This window comes from Equus quagga, chromosome 7 (assembly GCF_021613505.1).
Source record: "Equus quagga isolate Etosha38 chromosome 7, UCLA_HA_Equagga_1.0, whole genome shotgun sequence".
Lineage (NCBI taxonomy): Eukaryota > Metazoa > Chordata > Mammalia > Perissodactyla > Equidae > Equus > Equus quagga.
In genome coordinates, this window is record NC_060273.1 from 20382596 (window position 1) to 20401895 (window position 19300).

Below are 19300 nucleotides of genomic sequence, written 5' to 3' on the forward strand. Positions count from 1 at the left end.
ATAAAACTTACCTTGTGCCACTATTTTGCGACTTTTGCAGTTTAGCATCGTGATTGAGTTTATGAATTTTGCAGTCAGACTGTTTGAATTTTGGCTCTCGTACTTATTAGTTCTCAGACCATGGCAAGTTTCTGAGACTTAGTTTCTTCACCTGTATAACGAGAAATAGTAATGTCTCCCTGGGTGTTTGTGGGATTAATGAGGCAGTGTGTGTTAACATGGTGCCCAGAATACGCGTACTGTTCAATACATGCAGCCGTTGTGACTATTAGGATGAATTCAGATGGATGGATGCTCGAATCACCACCACATCAGGCCAGTCTGGCATAGTCTGTTGACAGATGATCTGGCTTCCTCTCTCATTTCTGCTCGGAACAGGTTTTCTATAACCATCTGATGAAGCAGACTAGCTGGATCCAGAAAGCGAAGAGAAGGGTGCGTCCCCCTTCTGCTGCTCAGACCACTTGGAAGCCCTATGCTCAGGGGACGCCATGGTTTCTCCAGTCAGAGGCTGGCATCTCGTTAAATGAAAGATGCACTGAAATCAACATTGCCTGATCTGTCTGCCCCTGAATCTGCCACATTCCCTTAGTCGTGCTCTTCCCTGCACTGCACCGAGAGAAATGAGGACGGGCAGATTAAGCAAGTGGCTGATGTGAGTTTTTCTCCTGGCCTGAAATTCCTGACAGAGGTCAAGAAGAAAGCAACAGGTGAAAATGGACCTCGGAAGGGGTGAGCCAGAAGCCTCAGCAAATGTACATCTATGCCACTCACATCCAGGGTGGAGGAGAACAGGGGAAAGGGCCTGGCTGGGAGATGTTTGCTGCTGGACCCGAAAGGGGCAGCTGCGCTGCACCATCCCAGGTCCAGCATTTCACTTCAGTGAGGCCTAGAGGCTTCGGTGGAGAACACTGGGGCCTAAATCGCAGCATTCAAAGATGCCCCTTCTCTCTATAGCAGGAGCAAAATGGTGGACTTAGGGCAACTGCTTAAGGAGAAAGGAAGGAGGGGAGGAAGAAAGGAGGGGAGGAAGGAAGGAGGGAGGGAGGAAAGAGGGAGGGAGGAAGGAGGGACGGAAGGAGAGAAGGAAGGAAGGAAGGAAGGAGGGAAGGAAGGAAGGAAAGAGGGGAGGAAGGAAGGAGGGGGGGGAGGAAGGAAGGAGGGAGGGAAGAAGGAAGACTGTAAAAAGTGCTGGGAAGAAAAACAAAGAAAGGTGCTCTGCTTCTACCAGAAGCACAAAAGACCTTTCTGAGCCGGTGACAGTGGAGATGATGTGCAGAAAGTGAGGGAGAAGCTGTGCAAAGACTTGAAGAATGAGCTTTCTGGGCAGAGAGAGAAACAAGGGCCACAGCCTTGAGGCTGGAGGCTGCCTGACCTGTTCCAGGAGCAGCCCAGGAAGTGTAAGGAGCAAGAGAGGAAGAGAGCAGGGGGGACAAAGCCCGAGAGGTGGCAGAAAGCAAGACCATGGGATTTTCTGCAGCCTGAGAGAGAGGACGAGGCCCTGGAGTGCTCTGAACAGAGGAGGGACACGATTTGATGTTTTAAACAGGATCCCCCTGGCTGCCAGGTGGAGAGGAGATCCAGGTAGACAAGGATGGAAGCATACAGCTGCCAGGATGCTACTGCAACCGTCCAGATGAACAAATGCACACTCCATCACTCATCAACCCCCGACACTGTGCGAGGTCCTGCGCAGGACATTTTCCACGAAACTGAGTCACATCCACGCTCCTCATGTTGTCATCTCCATTCTCCAATGTCAGCACTGAGTAGGCTTGCCCCTCCCTCTCTCCTTCCCTCCCTCCTTCCTTCCTTCCTATTAAGCAGTTGCCCTAAGTCCACCATTTTGCTCCTGCTATAGAGAGAAGGGGCATCTTTTCAGTGTTGAGGCCACACACACATAAGGATTCTAACACCAGCGTGTCAGATTCCAGATGCTCATCTCCTCAGCTCCCCTCCCGCCCCCTTTACCCAGCCCTGCCTTCCCACACCGGCTCCGAGTCCAGAGTCAGGGGAGTGATTCTCACACATTCACACATTCAATTCCTTGCAAGCATTTGCTGCAATGGTCACTAGCCTTCAGTCATTGGCTTAAACTTTTATGCCTGCTGTTGAGAGACAGGGCGAACGCACAGCTAGCACGTGTGACCGCTGACTTGGGTTTGTTCCAGCGTCTCCCGCCCCACTGCACTGAACGCCGCATGAGAGCAGAGATTGCTTCCTTTTTTCTTAGATGTATCCTCAGCACCTAGAAGCGTGCCTAGCACAGAAATATCCCGTGGTCATGTAAGACGCTAACATCAGGGGCAGCTCGGTGAAGGGTATGTGGGAACTCTAGCTGTCATCTCTGCAACTTTTCCACAAAGCTAAAATTATTTCAGATAAAAAAATTAACAATAACACTGGCAGACAAAAAAATAAACACAAGTGGGTTCCCACAAAGGCAAACCTGGCTTGCTTGCTCTTTCCCCTGCTGCTGCAGTCGTTCCCAAGCCTGGGCCCCAAGGCGCAGGGCCACCCAGATCCGGCGATGTCTGAGTGCAGGTCCCGCCCAACGCCAGGCACGCGGAGAACTCCCCATCACCCAGCCTTCCCAGGCGCGGGCGACCGCCTCGGTGAGGCAATTGAAGAATTTTCTTCTAATGGCACTTTGCGGAGCTCACTCAACCCGTCAAAATAATTGTTCGATTTAATGTGAAATCTGGGCTCTGCAGCTGCGTGCGTCTGTCCTCCCCGGGAACTCGGGCTGGCTGCTGGCTGCTGCCGGCGCACATTTCAGCGTCTCAAATTAACAGTAGTTTGGAAGTCTCCCTAATTAGTTACAGCGCTGCCCGAGGTGTCATTTCATTTTATTTTATTTTATTATGAGCCAAATAACATATTGCCACTTAAGTTTCTGGAAGACAGGGAGCTATAAATAAAATGATAATTTACTTGAAGTCTATCACGCAGATATACCAAGTTCAGAAGTAAGTTTTAATTTGACTAATGAAATGAAACTTTCTCTGCAGAGTGTGGGCGGTGGGGATGAATATCACTGTTACAGGGGAGGGGCGCGGCGGGGGGGGGGGGTGAGGGGGGGATGGGGGGAGGGGCATTCCCCAAAAGGCCAGGGGGAGGCCACAGCCCGGAGATAACCACCAAACCTTGAACTGCTCAACAGAGGTCGTGTACAGGGTCCGGAATCCACCCCTCCGATTCTACTGCCTGCCCTGCCTCTTCCTGGCCGGGAGCCTGCCGGCCTCTCCTCCCCCCTTACCGGGCTTCAGCTTCCTCTTATATCCGAGGAGGAGGAGGATGCTTATACTTTCCCCAGAGGTTTCCGCAAACCTAAAAACATCTCACATATGTGAAAACAGCTACTACCAGAGGTCTGGTGGTGTGGTGTAGTGATCAGGGCGTTAAGGGGTTGTTCTCAGATGCCAGACTGCTTGAGTTCGAATCCAGCCTCCTTTATTAACTGGCTGTGTCAACTCAGGCAAATTACTTAACCTCTCTTCACCTGTTAAGCACTCACTAGGCTTCTTGAATCATAAATTGATATATATCCAAATTGCTTAGAACTTATAGAGAACACGTGGCAACACTATGCATCTTATGTAGCGCATGTATTCTCAACAGGTTTGCTGGCCTCCAAAGGGTGACAGGCCATCAACAGATCCACAGTGTACCTGTGATATACATTAAATGTATACAGTTATCATTATAAATGTATATAATGTATATAGATAATGTATAATATACATTGAAATGTGATGAGGGAAGGGGATTAGGGGACAAGGTTGAGAAACACTAAAACACTTATCTACAGTAATGGCTCGTGTGCAAAGTTTTCAGGCATGTCCCTTGTCTGATCTCAACTGTTGTGATGTAAGGTTTTGGGACCAGACAGGCCAATATTTGAACCTGGCTCGCCTGTGTGATCTTGGCAAGCTACTTGCCTTCCCTGTGCTCAAGTTTTCTCCTCTATCCAAAGGAGCTAATGGAGTTGAGGCGAGGAGAAAAGAAAAAGCTGCGTGCTGAGCGCTGGTATCATGCCTGCCATGCAATAAACACCCAGTATATGGCAGCTGTTACCGGGGTTGCTTTCCTCACCATTTTACCGAGCAGATAAAGAGCCTACCACGCACCAGGCTCACGATCAGCGATAGCTCCGCAGAGCTGCTGAACCAGCTCAGGGCTGACACTTGCTTGGGCTCTTTCTCACTCTCTCTCATGTACCAAGGAGATGCTGCTGTCTGCTATGCAAATATTTGGCTGTTAGTCTGTAATCAGAGTATCGCACCACCGAGTGGACTGTGACAAGAGAAACACAAGGAGGTGGGATGTTTGCAGCTGCTCTTTGGTTCCTGGCGGATCCGCGGGAGCTGCGGGGGCGGCCGGCCAGCCTCTTGCTTCCCTGGCCCGTTTCGGAAGACGATGCCTTATTAGTGCTGCTCGGCACGGAGCGCTTCCTCTTGTACAGTCAGTTCCCGCTCAGCTGTGACGCCCTAAAGAAAGGGCCACTTTTAAATAATCAATATGGAATTAAAATGATTGAAAAGTGCATTGCGCCACTCCAGGGTGCCCACCAGAGCCAAAAGAATGCTGGCCTCGTGCTCAGGGAAGACAATTGGAGAATGGAGGCCGCCCACGGCACTCCTCTGCACCCAGGGGCCGAGGCCCGTGTCAGGACGCCCTCTCCCATAGGGCCATCTTGCAAATCCCTCCGCATTTGCGGTCTGGGCTGTATCTTTCTCCTGCTGAGCACCTTCCTAGGCCCAATCGAAAAGCTTCATGTTGCGGATGGAACCTGTCTCTCTCTGGGTCTGGTTATGGAGCATGGAAATGGGGGCGCTGCAAGCCGGCAAGCACCCCAGCTTAGCCCCTCCAGCCTGGTTCCTTAGCCTGCCCCCCTCCCCCCCCCCCCCCCCCACCCCCGCTAGTGTCTACATGGACAGAGGCCAGCCTTGGGCCCGACCTGGAGACAGTCAGCTGGTGCATGGAGAGTAGAGATCATCCTTGTGCGTAAACAGAAGCCTCAGCCGGCTAACACCCAGCTTCCCATGGGTGGTGTGGCCAGCTGGTCAGCGTCATTCATTGACAGGGAATCTATGCTGTGCCAGGTAGATGCCTGGGTACCAGCCACAAAACAAAGAACAAACAAAAACAAAATCAACAGGGCACGCTAGGTCCCGCCTTTAGAGGCTTACCCTCTGATGAAGATAAGCAATAAAGACATTAGTGGTGATCAATTCTCTGGAAAAGAATAAAGCAGAGTAAGCAGATGGAGAGTGAAAGGAGGGGCTGCTCTGGGCACAGTGGCCAGGGTCAGCCCCTCTAGGGAGGCGACATTGAATTAGAGGCCTGATTCAAGGGGGACAGGTAGCCACGCACACATGGCAGAGGGGAAAGCCCAGCAGGTGGAAACTGCTCGGGGGGTTCATGGAAAAACAGGATGGCTGTGGGGTCGGAGCAAAGAGAGCAGGCAGGAGAGTGATAAGAGGGAGGGCAAAGGAGGCCTGGTGGGCCACGGGAGGGTGCCTGGACTTCACTCGAAGTGGAATGAGAAGCCACTGGGGCCTTGACAGCAGGTCGTCTTTATTCTGACAGGCTGACTCTGGCTGCCGTGTGAAATCTTTTAGGGAGAAGAGGGGAGGCCGGGAGCCGAATTAGGGCTGGCACAGCGATCCGGCGGCTTGGACTAGGGAGCAGCAGTGAGGACCAAGAGAAGTCCGGTGGGTCCTCACCATTCGCAGATTCTGTATTTGCAAATCCGCCTACTTGCTAGGAGTTGTTCCCCCAAAATTAATACCAGCAGCGCTTTCCCAGGCATTTCCAGGCATTCTCAGAGCGGCAAAAATTTTGAGTCACCTGTCGCGCACGCTCCCAGCGGAGGTGGAGCAAGGGGATGCCCTGCTTTCCTGTTTCAGCTCCTGTGTGTAAACAAGTGTTCTTTTTGCAGTCTATATACTGGCTCGTTTTTCACATTTTTATGGGTTTTGTTGGTGATTTTAAACTGGGCCCCAAGGGTAGCGTTGAAGTGCTGGCTAGTATTCCTAAGTTCCAGAAGACTGGGATGTACCTTATGGAGAAAATACGAGCGTCCGATGAGCTCTGTTCAGGCATGAGTTACAGTGCTGCTGGCTGTGCGTTCAATGCTCATGAATCAACAGTATGTTTTAGATGACGTGTTTAAATAGAAACAAAACAAATCAATTGATCAAAACGGATCCATTGATAAGAATGTCATGGCTAGACACTCACAGGAACCTCACCCTGTATTTCCCCTCAGAGCAATGCATTGTTCAGTATTCACCAACTCAGTGTTGGAAGTGACTTCATAGGACTCGACGACCATGAATGATGCCAATCAGCTGCGAATGGATTCAGAAGATATTTCGATGATAGAGGGAAAAGGAGGAACATCATCTGCTCCCGGACTTCCACACGTGTTCCTTCCTCAGCAAACCCACGCGTGAGGACCACTCACCCCATGGTACAGATGAGGAAACTGAGGCCGCAAGGTGAAATGATGCTGCTAGTAAAGGCGGAATTGAGATGCACGCCTTGCCCTACATCCAGTTCTTCCCTTCCCACAGCTCTGGAGGCTGAAGTCCAGGATCAGGATCTTTTTTTTTTTTTGAGGAAGACTAGCCCTGAGCTAACTACTGCCAGTCCTCCTCTTTTTGCTGAGGAAGACTGGCCCTGAGCTAACATCCTTGGCCATCTTCCTCTACTTTATATGTGGGGCGCCTACCACAGCATGGCGTGCCAAGCAGTGCCATGTCCTCACCCAGGATCCGAACCGGCGAACCCCAGGCCGCTGAGAAGCGGAAAGCGAAAACTTAACCGCTGCGCCACCGGGCCAGCCCCTGTTATAGTTTCTGCTGAGGCCTCTGTCCTTGGGTCGCAGATGGCCAGCTTCCGATTGTGTCCTCACAGGGTCTTTCCTCTGTGCGGGCACATCCCCGGTGTCTCATTGTGCCCAAATTTCCTCTTCCCACCAAGACATCAGTCATATTGGACTAGGGCCCACCCTAAGAGCCTCACTTTAACTCAATCACTTCTTTAAAAACTGTCTCCAAATACAGCCACGCTTTCAGGTACTCGGGTTAGAACTCCAACATCCAGATTCTGGGGAATGCAGTTCAGCCCCTAACCCTCAGCAGCGATCGCACCATCTCACTCTCTCTCACTACTGGGTGCAGAACAAGGGCATGTACAGCCCTTCTCTATAATGCTCTAAGTGTGTGTGTTTATCCCCACACGGAGGCCAGAATTGCAGCTCGGAGCGGCCAAGAAGGAAGAAACAGGAGGGAACAATAAAGCTGTGAAATCATTTTTAGTTCTCCGACCGCGTAATTCTCTCTGTCTTCTCTTGCCGCATTATTCTTTCCATCATTTAATAAACTGACTCCAAAATTATAAAAGAAAGGAACTCACCGCCTCCTGTTCTGGGTGCCCCCTGAGGGATTATGGGACTTCGCCTAATTAAATAGGAGCCGTGTCATTCCCACCTGCTGCTCCATTGTACATTGTATGTTGCCCCTCACAGTTTCTCAGCTCCTATTTCAAGTGGAAAACGGGATTCGCTGTGAGAAAAAGGCCTCTCCCTGTTTCCCTGAGGGGCTCCCCCGGCTTCCGCTGCCCACATCTCCTGCCAGTTCCTGCTTCACAGCCCACCTAACATGACAGCCGGCCTCTGAGTCCAGCTGGAGCGCACGGGGCCCCTCCACAGGGCTCAGCTCGGGGCCTGGGTGCTGGGCAAGCAGGCTCCTTGGGCTCAAAGCCTGGCTTGGCAAAGTATCTCACCTCTCCAGGCCTCCGTTGGTTCTTCTGTAATTTTCTTGAGCAGTTCACATGGAGGTATAAAGAGCTCTCTTACTGCCCAGGCCTGGAAAGTGCCTTACAAACTAGAAAGTGCTGTGCGAAGACCATGATCTCTGTGATTGGAGAAAGCTTGCTCTACAGCCACCAACAGCAGCCGTGACTCAGGAACTCTGACAATGCTGGGGGTGCCAGGCTTCTCTGCTCAGGCACTCTGCTCTCCTCAGTATCACTTGGGGCTGTCAGAACATTCCTGACCCGGCAGGCATCCTGTGCAGATGGTGTGGAAGGATATCACAGGCAATCTCCTCCAGCGTCCAACAGGTTTGTGCCTTCAGGGCCCAGGTAGAAAGAGGAAAGAGACCAAGCAGGCCAGATGTTGGTAAGAAAATACAGAGCTGGGGGAAGGTGGGAATTAGAGATTTCTTTCAAATTTCTTGTCTTAAAAACATTGGACATGCTAAGTATTACATCTGACAGGCGGGATCCGACCCAGGGGAGCTCAGTTAAAACTCTGAATACGACTTCTGTGCAAGATGCATGTGCTCTTTCCCAGCCCGGGCCCTCCCGGAGGTCACCTGCAGACGGTGTATCTCCCCTGAGGCTGGTGTCCCACCAGGCCAGGATGCTCAGCCCACGCCTGGGCCAGGCTGGAGGTGCCTGAGTGTTAAGGCCCCCGGAGCAACCCCCAACCCGAGGAACGGGGTTTAGTAGGTAAACAGCCCAGCTTCCTTGGCCTGCAAGGGTCAGTTCTGACGTTCTCTCAGAGGGTCCCCAGCAGGACGGAGCCCACTGCAGGAATCGTCTCTCTGAGGCACTCTTCACTGGCTTCCTTCCCTTCCCTGTCTCGTTTCCCGACTCCCACCGTGTTTCCTGGGATTACAGCCAAATGAACGATTGCATCCAAACCCTTGCTTCAGGATCTGCTTCTGGGGGAAGCCAAACTAAGACAGCGCCTATTCAATGCTCTGCAGGTGGCCGCTTTGATACCCATGACAGCCAAATAGCCTACTTTAACTTGTATACCTCTAGTCATGGGGAGTTCACTACCTCATGAGTTAGTCCCTTCCATTCTTACACAGCTTTGATTATCACAAATTAAAATTTTAAAACTCTTCCTTATAATGAAGAGCAATCTATCTTTTCTTTCCAGGGTTGTTCACTTGTCCTCATATGATATCACTTGAAATCCCTTCACCGCCATGGGCCCTCCTGCTGGTCAGTTGCTAAACAATTCTAAATACTCAGAAGCAAACAGATGAATGCGGGTGCGGCCTGGCCAGCCAAGAGCAGAACAGCACTAGCAGAGTGGTCTCCTCCCTGCTTCTGGGCACTGTGCCTCTGTTTCATGTGACCTGGGGTTCTGTTCCAGTTCTGGTCCGCTCTGAGGACATGGACAATCTTAGCTGCAACCCGTCATAGGCTGCCACTGCCAGCCCAGCTCAGAATGCCCAGCACACTTGCTACTCTCAGTGGAGGGAAAGGAAGCAAGGTATGGCCCTGGATGGGGACAAGGTGTGACACCAGGACAGAGGACTTGGCCTTAGGGTGGACCAGTAAGCCAAGATGAGGTATATTTATCAGACTCTCAATTATATTCGAAGCCCAACTCAAGATGGCTTGAGCCATAAAAAGAGCAAATTGGCCCATGTCTCTGAGAAACCCACAGTTAGACCCCATTCGAGTTCCCAAATGTGTCATAGGGAACACATCTGTCCTTATCACTGGATTTGGTTTCCCTGTGTGGACTGTGTTCTCAGGCAGGTGTCACTGCCTTTGGGCTCCCCTGAGTGGGTCTCATTCTCAGGCAGGCTCTCATCTCCTGGTAGCATAGATGGTCTCCTCCTGGTTTAGCAATGCCAGGGCAGAGGAGGCCTCGTTCCCAAGAGAGCGAACAACTGTTGGCTTTGTTCTTACTTGACAAGCCTGGGTCAGCTACACAGCCAGGAGCCGGGAGTTAGGGTCAGCCTCACCCAACTATGTGGACTAAGAGTGGGGGAAGGGTGGTTCCCCAAAGGAAAGATGGAATCCTGTTATCAGAAGGAAGAGGAAAATCCCAAGGCGTCTACTCTAGGAAACCAAGAATTCCCAGAAGACTGCAGACCGTCATTAGTATCCAAGATGTCTGATTCCAAAGGTAGATCAGGGCCGCAGTGTTTCCAGGGTGGCTGCATGTGACAGTGGGTCATCCATGGTGGTGGAGTCTAGTGCTCTTGGTAGGTGTTAGCAGGACAGGACCTCTGGGGACATTATGGTCAAATTGGACTGAGCATTTACTGTGGGAAAGGCATGTACTTTATAGGGACTGTCCCAGTCACCTTCAGAATGCTCCCATGATTGTCATTAGCCCCATTTCACAGATGAGGGAAGTGAGGTACCAAGAGGTTAATGAACTTGTGTCCAAGGTCACACACCCACTGGCAGAAGCAGGATTTGGATGAGGGCAGTCTCATCTAAAGCTGCAGTTCTCAACCTTGTCTGTGCATTGGAATCACCTAGAGAGACTCTTAAAAACCCCCAGGCCAGGCTGTGACCCAAGTCTCAATTGCTGGGGATGGGACCCAGGCACCAATATTTTTTAAAGCTCCCCACCACCCACACCCACCCCACGCCAGAGATGCCAGTGTGCAACCGTGACCAAGGACTTGCAGTCTAGAGTCTACACTCCTATCTGCTCCTCAAGGGGAACTGCTTTCTGGGCAGCTGGGCAGGCTGGACCTGGACTGAGAGTTGAGGGTAACGGCCGTTTCCTTCCCTGCATATTACCTTCAGTTCTCATCGCTAAGCCAGGTCAGTTGCCAATTTAGTCTCTTCTCCCAGACGCAACTTCTGACCCTCCAGCAGACTCTCGTCATCCGTCTGTACATCTGCTCTGGCATCTCGGGGTTGGGGAGGATGGTGCTCCAAGGTTGGGAACTCTTTGCATGTTGAGTCTAAGTCATATTTTTCTGAGTGGCGCTAATCCCAGGACCAAGGACAAAAGCTGGAAAAACTTTATAAGAGACAAACTTGAGCTCATTCTCACCCATTTCACAGATGAGGAAACTGAGACCCCCTTGCCTCTCCTCTCACTTGCAGTTTCTTGCTGGACAACTCACTGACAGGCAGTCAAAAGGACTGAAAGGCAAAAAGTGAGGATGTAAGGAAAAAGACCACTGTTATGGACTGAATATTTATGTCTCCCTCCAAATTCCTATTTTGAAACCCTACCCCCCAATGTGATGGTATTAGGAGGTGGGGCCTTTGGAAGGTGGTTAGGATTAAGTGAGGTCTTGAGGGTGGAGCCTTCATGAACAGGATCAGCACCCTTATAAGAGTCACCAGAGAGCTTGCTTCCTCTCTCAGATCTCTGCCATGTGAGGACACAATGAGAAGTCGGAAGACTACAACCCAGAAGAGGGTCCTCACCAGAACTTGACCAAGCTGGCACCTCAGTCTTGGACTTCCAGCCTCCAGAACTGTGAGAAATAAATTTCTATTGTTTATAAGCCACTGAGCCTATAGTATTTTGTTATAGCAGCCTGAACTGATGAAGACAACCATTAATCTACAATTCCATTTATCCATCAACACTCACTTCTCCAGAATCCCCCAGATAGTCCCAAATTATCAAAATCATCCAGTTTCTCTAAAAAGCACGTATTGAGCACTTAGTGCTTCATTAGGCTGTAAGAATACAAGGAATCTGAGGATAGGCCCTACGCTGGAACACCGTCCGAGTGTGTGGTTGGCTTTGCTGGTTGCCTTCCCGAGGGCCCTTCCCCTGCCCTTTTCTAAGCTGCCTGAACCTGCCTTCAAGAGAAACAATAGAAACTGAAACACAGACACTTGCGTTCCTGGGCTCCCTTGCAGCTAGGACTGTGAACATTCTAGCCAATGGGATGTAACGGGAAATCAGCTGGGGAATATTGGGAAGCAATTTCTTCCTGATAAAAAAGAGAAATACACTAGGACAGCTTCATTTCCTGACCCACCATTGCCTTTTCCTGCTTTTGAAGGAGTTTGCATGAAGACCAGGAGGCCTGGAGGCTGTGAGAGGAGAAGGTGACAACACACTGTAGATGGTGGATCTGAGACATGGGAGGAGCTGAGGTCCAGAATTCTCCTGTTGAACTGTTGACCCACTCCTGGGGTGACCTACTTCTCCTCTTCTGCTTATGATAGAAAATGAAATCCCTGTTGTTTGGGCTGCTTTTCATTGGGTATTCCATTCCCTATGGATAAAAGCATTCTTTCCTAAAAAGGAATGATATCAGACAGACTTAGGTCTCTGCCTCTTACTGGCTCTGAAACTCTTGGCTAGTTAAATACCCTCTCTGAAACTTAACTTCACAAAATATGAAGCAGCAATAATAATGACTACCTAAGTGGCTCATTGTGGGGATTAACCGCGACAGCAAACCTACGTGTGCGTGAGGCGCTCTTGGTGTTCTATTGATGCTCGTGACTCTTCCTTTTTCTCACCAAACACAATGGAGCGGAGGAGTTGTAAGCTCAGACTTTGGAATCTCCAAGATGTGGGCTTGAATCGGCACTCGGACTTCTCATTTGTGACCTTGAGCAAGTCACCTTACTGGAACCTCATTTTCCTGATCTGTAGAATGGGCATACTATTAGCATCTGCCTCCCTGGGCTGTTGTAGAGATTAGGGATGAAATTGCTTGTAGAGACCTTGACAGAGAGACAATCCATAGCAAACATTCAGTATATGTTAACTATTGCTTTTATGGAGAATTAATCGTCTGAAGAGAAAATGATAAATTCAATGAAAAATGGTGAGGTAGTTGGGCCATCCCCAGACCCCTTCTTCCTTTCAAACAGAAGCCTGATTCTGTTTCAGATATCCCTTGGACACAGCCCATCCCCAGCTGAGCTCACCCCAGACTCCATGGATGGACCTGTTTGTGCTAAAGCAATCCCACCACTTTGCCAGTGACCGCCATGTTGAGGAATGGGCATGTGACCTACCTCTCGCCAAAGGGGCAAGACTCCCAGGTGGCTTTCAGTAAAGTTTTCCCTCTCCCAAGATGGCCTCCACTGGAAGAGATGCTCTCTCTTCTTGGTCTGGATGTTTTCATATCTGGCCGTGATAACCAGAACATCTGCAGGCAGAAGAGAGGAAGCCAGCCTCAAGGATTGCACAGAGAGGAGCAGAATGAACGTGGGTCTTTGAAAATGTGCTTGAGCTGTTCGTCACCAATCCTAAAACTCACCCTACCCGAAAGTCTATACAGTACATTTGGGAGCGATACATTTCTGTATTGTTTAAGCCAGTTTGAGTTAACGTTTCTGTTGCCTATGACCAAAAGCATCCTAACTGATAGAGATGGTCTCAGACATGTTGCTCCCTCAGTATCTGAGCTCACATACGGAGCCTCAGAATCATAGAATGATGGAAGTCAGAGAGCTCATCCTGTCCTCATTATATAAATGAGAAGATGCTGGCCCAGAGATGGGGAGCAACTTGCCCCAGGACACATAGCTGGTGGGGGGCAAAGCCATAATGCACACCCATGTTTTCTGACCCTTAAAATTGTCTTTCCTTTACCCACCACCCACTTCTGGCAAGGCAAAAGACTGACATGCTTTGGAAGAAGGAAGAAGGAATGAAAACCAAGAGGCATAACTTCAAGAAGCAGATCCTCTGGGAGATCTGGTAATTCCCCAGGAGCCCCTCGGCCCTTCCCCCACCCCCATGCACCAGGGCTCAGATCTACTTAGTGTCCTGCACCCCGTGATGCAGTGGTATTAAACACCACAGCAGGGCCTGATACACTCCCTTCTGGGACCAGTGGCCCTCGGGACAAGTTGTAGACCAGGGTGATGAGAGGGCACTGATGAAATGCTGACTGTGGTCAGCCAGACCCTTTTGCTTAACTGCACCATTCGCAGCCCTGAGCAAGGGGGCAGTAAATCTCAGACACACAGAGAGAACTGCGTTGAACCACGGCGGGAACCTCAGCTTCAGGCAGACCCAGGAGACATCAGTGCGTCTGAATCACCTGCCTTTTCTTCTCTTTACCAGGTCAGGGCTGAGGACTCATAGACGCACTGGGGCTGACCTTGAATCCAAGTGCACTGATTTCCACAGGAGCAAACAATCCCAGCGTAGAGAGAACGCCGTGGCAGAGATGCCTACTGCTCACCTAATTTGGGTGTCCTCCTCTTCTGAGTACCTGGGAGGGTTACTTTTCTCCACACCCTTACTCTGTGAAGGTGGGGCCATGCCATCAGTTCTGGCCAATTGGTTGTAAGTAGAATGTATGCATATTTCTTCTGGATCAAAGTGTTTAATTGCTCGTGTAAAATCTTCCAGCTTATCTTCCCTGCCTTGGCAATCATGGAAACGTATGCGGTGGAAATGCTACAAGATGGAAGTGACCTGGAGTTCTAAATCACTATGTAAAAACAGCCACCCAAGAGAGTGCTTTCAGTTGGCAGTAAGGAGCAGACTTGTGTTAAGTGGCTGAGATTGCTGTGCTGTTTGTCATCGCAGCAGAACCAAGCCTAACAGACGCAGGAGTCCAGTCAAATCAGTAACAGCCTCCACCGTCTTATAAGCACTTACTGTGTTTTAGGAACTGTGTGCCGAGTTCTATGCGCTTTACGCCATTTAAACCCCACACTGACCCTATGAAAGGAGACTCAGAATTTTCCCAGGGACAAAATCTAAGAAATGGTAAAGCTTGAATTCTCATACCCAGGTTGATTTTACTCCAAAGCCTCATATGCTTTTATTGTTAAACATGGAGGAAAAAAAAAACCACAGGGAGAAAAACTTTTATAACGTATTGAAATAATCAGATAGAAAAATCTGTATATAAGATGACCCCAGGGGCCAGCCCCATGGCGCAGCAGTTAAGTTCACAAGTTCCGCTTCAGTGGCCCAGGGTTTCACCAGTTCAGATCCCAGGCGTGGACCTACACACCACTTATCAAGCCACATTGTGGCAGGCGTCCCATGTATAAAGTAGAGGAAGATGGGCACAGAGGTTAGGTCAGGGCCAGTCTTCCACAGCAAAAAGAGGAGGATTGGCTGTAGATGTTAGCTGAGGGCTAATCTTCCTCAAAAATAAGAAAAAAGATGATCGCAATTATTTTTACATACACACACAAAGAAACAGAGACAGAGAGAGAGAGAGAGAGAAAATGGGAGCGAATCACAATATGTACCGCTGAAATCTTTAATGGGTGGTTTTACGGAAGATTTTTATTTTATTATTTATGCTTCTATAGTCTTTTAGGTCTTCTATAATGAATAAACATTATTTTATAATCAGAAAACAACACATTTCTAAACATCAGATAGTATCCAAAATAGAATGTGAATGACTGATATCCGAAACATCCATGCCGCAGGAAGTGATGGAGAAGAAATGCTTATTAAGGCCCTACTATGCGTCTGACCTTTTTCATATGTTAGAGTATTTCATCCTCTCAATGATCTGAGAAATAAGGATTTCTTTTCCCAAAGCTGGGATTCAGAGGGGTCAAGTGACTTGCCTAAGGTCGCATAGGTATGACATGACAGAACCAGGATTTTGGACCCAAAACTCATGATCTTTCCACTACTTGGTGCTTGCTGCGACTAGCCCTGCTAGGCAGCAGTTCACGGATGGTTTTTCGTCTTATATCCCTCCATTCGTATGAATGTCAGGACGCCTGAATTTTACCTCAAACCAGAGCCGTACCTCCCCGTGAGGTTTCCCACAAGAAACATTGGCAAATGAGAATCAAGGTATTAATGTATTTCTTATCCACATTTGTAGTCTTATTCGCCAAAGCATAACTCCAGGGCTGGTGTTCATGGCCTTGTTTAAGGACCTTTGGAGGCATTTCCTCCTTCTGTGTCCCAGTCTTATCTCGAGCCAGCCCGTGAGGCCAGTCCAGCATGAGAGGAGCAAGGGGAGCCAGGCGGCTGGGTCTGCCCTGAACATCCAAAGCCACACACAGGACATGGGTTTCTAACTTTTCATCATGAAAACTCTCAGACTCAAACGTAGAGAGTATAACAAACTCCCGCATGTCCATCACCCAGCTTCAACGACTACCAACATTTTGCCATATTTGTTTCATCTATACCTTATATTTTATTCCATCTCTATCTGATTTATTTTAAAGTAAATCCCAGAGATCATGCCTCCTGCACCTAAATACTTCGGTAACACCTCATAAATGGTGGACATTTTTATACATAACCACAACGGTATCATCACACCTCACAAAATTATAAACTTATGTAATACCCAGTCCATATTCAAATTTCCCAACTGTCTAAACAAATAAATTTTTAAGTTAGTTTTCCAAAATCAAGATTCATGTCAGTTTCATTCACTGAGTTTGGTTGGTAGGTCTCTCAAGCTTCCTCTGATACAATGACGACATCACTTGTCATCTAAATGTGAACATTTTGGAGAGTGAAATATGGTACTATTAATAATATATCAGGACAAAGAGCACAAGCCAAGATTGCCCAGGGACAACCACGTGGGGACCCCACCTTTCAGTGCCCCCTTGTTTTCATGCCTTAGAACAAGACTCTGGCGGTTGTCCTGCAGAAGGATGCTTGTTCCAGTTTGGGATAATTGCTTCCTGTGGGGCTGTTTCACATGTTCCTTTACCTCGCATTCTTCTTACAGATACGAAGTCTACAGCCCAAAGGTTTGATTAGATTCAGGCGGTGTGTGATTTTTAAATGTGCAGTTGCCCTGCTGTATTAACTTCCTGTTGCTATTGCCACAAATTACCGGGAATGCCGTGGCTTAAGACAATGCAAGTTTTCTATGTTCTAGTTTTGGTGGTCCGAAGTGTGAAATGGGTGTCACTGGACTAGAATTAAGGCGCCATCAGGGCTTCATTCCCCCTGAGGCTCAGGGGCTTGTCTGTTTTCTTGCCTTTTCCAGCTTCTAGAGTCTGCCCAATGTCCTTGGTTCTTGATCCTCTTCCTCCCTCTTCAAAATTGGCAATGACAGGTGGGTCTCATGATGCCACCTCTCTGGTTCTCTCTCTCTGCCTCCTTGTCTCCACTGAAGGACCCTGTGATTCGGTTGGATCCACGCAGACGATTCAGGGTCTTCTCCTTACTCTAAGTCATCTGATTAGCAACCTTAGCTCCATCTGCAACTTGAATTCCTCTTGCCACGTAACCTAGCATATTCAGTTTCCCAGGATCAGGACGTGGCCATTACTCTACGGCCATTGTAGTAATTGTGGTTGAGCCGCATACTAAAATCAGCTGAGTCTCCCCTCCTCTTGGGGAAAAGTGACAAGTGGTGATGATTACATTGGCCACAATAAACAGCCATGAACTCTCAGCCTCCTCACATCTTCCTTCTACCGTCCCTTTCTCTGGCTACGTCTTGAGTGACCGCCACCTTCCCTTTAGGAGACATTAAAGGGCTACAGAGAGTGTTGTCACAGTTAAGGGCACATATTTTAGGTTCACACTTGCTGGCCACAGGGCTTTGAAAATGTCCTTCACCTTCTCTGGGCCTCAGTGTCCTCATCAGTGACGTGAAGAGAATGATAAACAATTCTGGACAAGTCAGGCGAAGTGTGACACTGTTTGGAACAGCATCCGGCACATGGAACATTCTCAAGCCCTGGTGGCTTCCCCCACTCGCTGCCCTGCCTTCACCTACCGCGGTTGCTGCTCTCGCTCCATTTGGAACCTGACTTTGTTGTCACCGCTAGGTTTGGCTCCGCACTACCTCCTGTAGCTGCCAACGTGGAACTTGTTGTCCCTGGAGCTGGCGGGGCTGGTCTCATCCCTGCCATCTCAGTGTAAGTGGTTCTGGCTAAGGTGAGAGAGGGTTTTCCCTCCGGTATGTGTAACTCCTTAACTAGGCTTCTTAAAAAGAAGAGGGGTTTCTCTCAGTAAGCCACTGGATCCAGAGGGTGCAATTCAGAGGGTGAACAAACACCGAAGTCCCCACCCTCAGACGACTGGAGCTTAGAAGGAGCCCAGGAGACGGTGCTGGGGTAGTGACCCGGAGAGGCTGCCAGGGAGGAGATTCAAGGGGTGTCTTGGAAGCCCAGTGGTCACCCTCTCTGGTCCCCACAGTTGGCTAACTTCTAGTCCTTGAACCAACAGGGAGAAATAAGCATCCCACTCTTTCAGCTTCACCACACAGCACGGAGCAGGAAGAGTGAAGAAGAGAAAACCTTTGCCTCCCGTATTCCAAGACAGAGAAAGGGTGTAGGCATTTGAACGGAGAGGCCTGAATGCGTCAGTAACGTGTTAGCATTGCCTGCAAGTATTTTTATAGCTTTGAGTTATCCTGAAGGCTTAAGAACCCTGAGCCAGAGTTGACAGCTATAGCTTTAGATATAGATAGATGTAGATATAAACACATAAACACATATTGATATATGTATATAGTTATTTATTTAATTTAAAACGAGGAGATACATCCAGGGTCAGATGAAGAAGCAATTGCTAATAGATAACTTGTATTTCTCAACTTTTTCAGCGTGGGCTCAGTGCCGTGCTATGCGCTTTTCTGACGCCCTCTCACATAAGGCCTAGCAGGGCGGCAAGCAGGTATTCACAGCCCCGTTCCACAGGTGGGGAAACTGACAGTCAGACGTTAAGGAGGTTGGCCAAGGACAGACAGGTGGTACGCTGACTTTCCAAGTCAGAGAATTTAGAATTTTTTTCCTGGCAAAAAAGTCAACGTGTCTGCCAGGGTCCCACAAAGTAACTGAATATTTGAACGAGGCTGTTTGATATTTGCATATCTTTAAATCTTGCTCTAAATGGTATCATTTCTTTTAAATAGACTAAGCAACTATGAATAATTAGCAATTAATAATTATTATGCCTCATTAACTTAATAAAGGATTTTGTCTTTATACAAAATGCGGAGCTAATTGGAAAAGAAAGTTAACCCATGCTTTTTCAGCTCCCACGGGGAGGTTTGCCGAGTTGGAGCAGATGCCCAGAGTCCAGAAAACACTGCTCACCTTGGGCCAGGTCACCCAGGCTGCTCACCTGTGACAGGAGAGCTGGAGGATGAGAGGAGAGCTGGAACCCGGCCTTATGAACTTAAACCTCTAAAGAGCCCTGCCACTAACCAAACAGAAATCTCAGGAAACAAAACAAAATAAGAAGCACAGTGACCAGCCTGCCAGGGCTACATGGCCTGGGACCGGAACGTGGGGGATGTGGGCAGTGCAGAAATCTCAGCTACAATTTGCAGAGCTGCCACTTTGGAAACGTAAACATGGGTCAGGTAGCCCTTTCTCCTAGGAAGAAGGAGGAGGAGATGAAGTGTCACTGGAGCACTAATCCAGGGTCACAAGTCCAGAGAGAGAGATGCACCCGCTGCTCTCCGTTTTGCAGCCCCTGGTCTCGACCTGGACCAGACAGGATGATTGCATCAGCATCTTAAGTGGTCTCTCCACCCCCAGTCTTGCTCCCTTGCAATTCTAGTGACAGCCAGAGTGAGTCTGTCAAAAGGAAAAATATATGTTAATGCTCCCCGAGGGG

General features: G+C 49.1%; 1 pseudogene; it reads left to right on the forward strand.

Moving 5' to 3' along the window:
* Positions 1-19300, forward strand: part of LOC124242002 (histone H1.8-like) — a 174321-nt pseudogene that overhangs the window by 70509 nt on the left and 84512 nt on the right.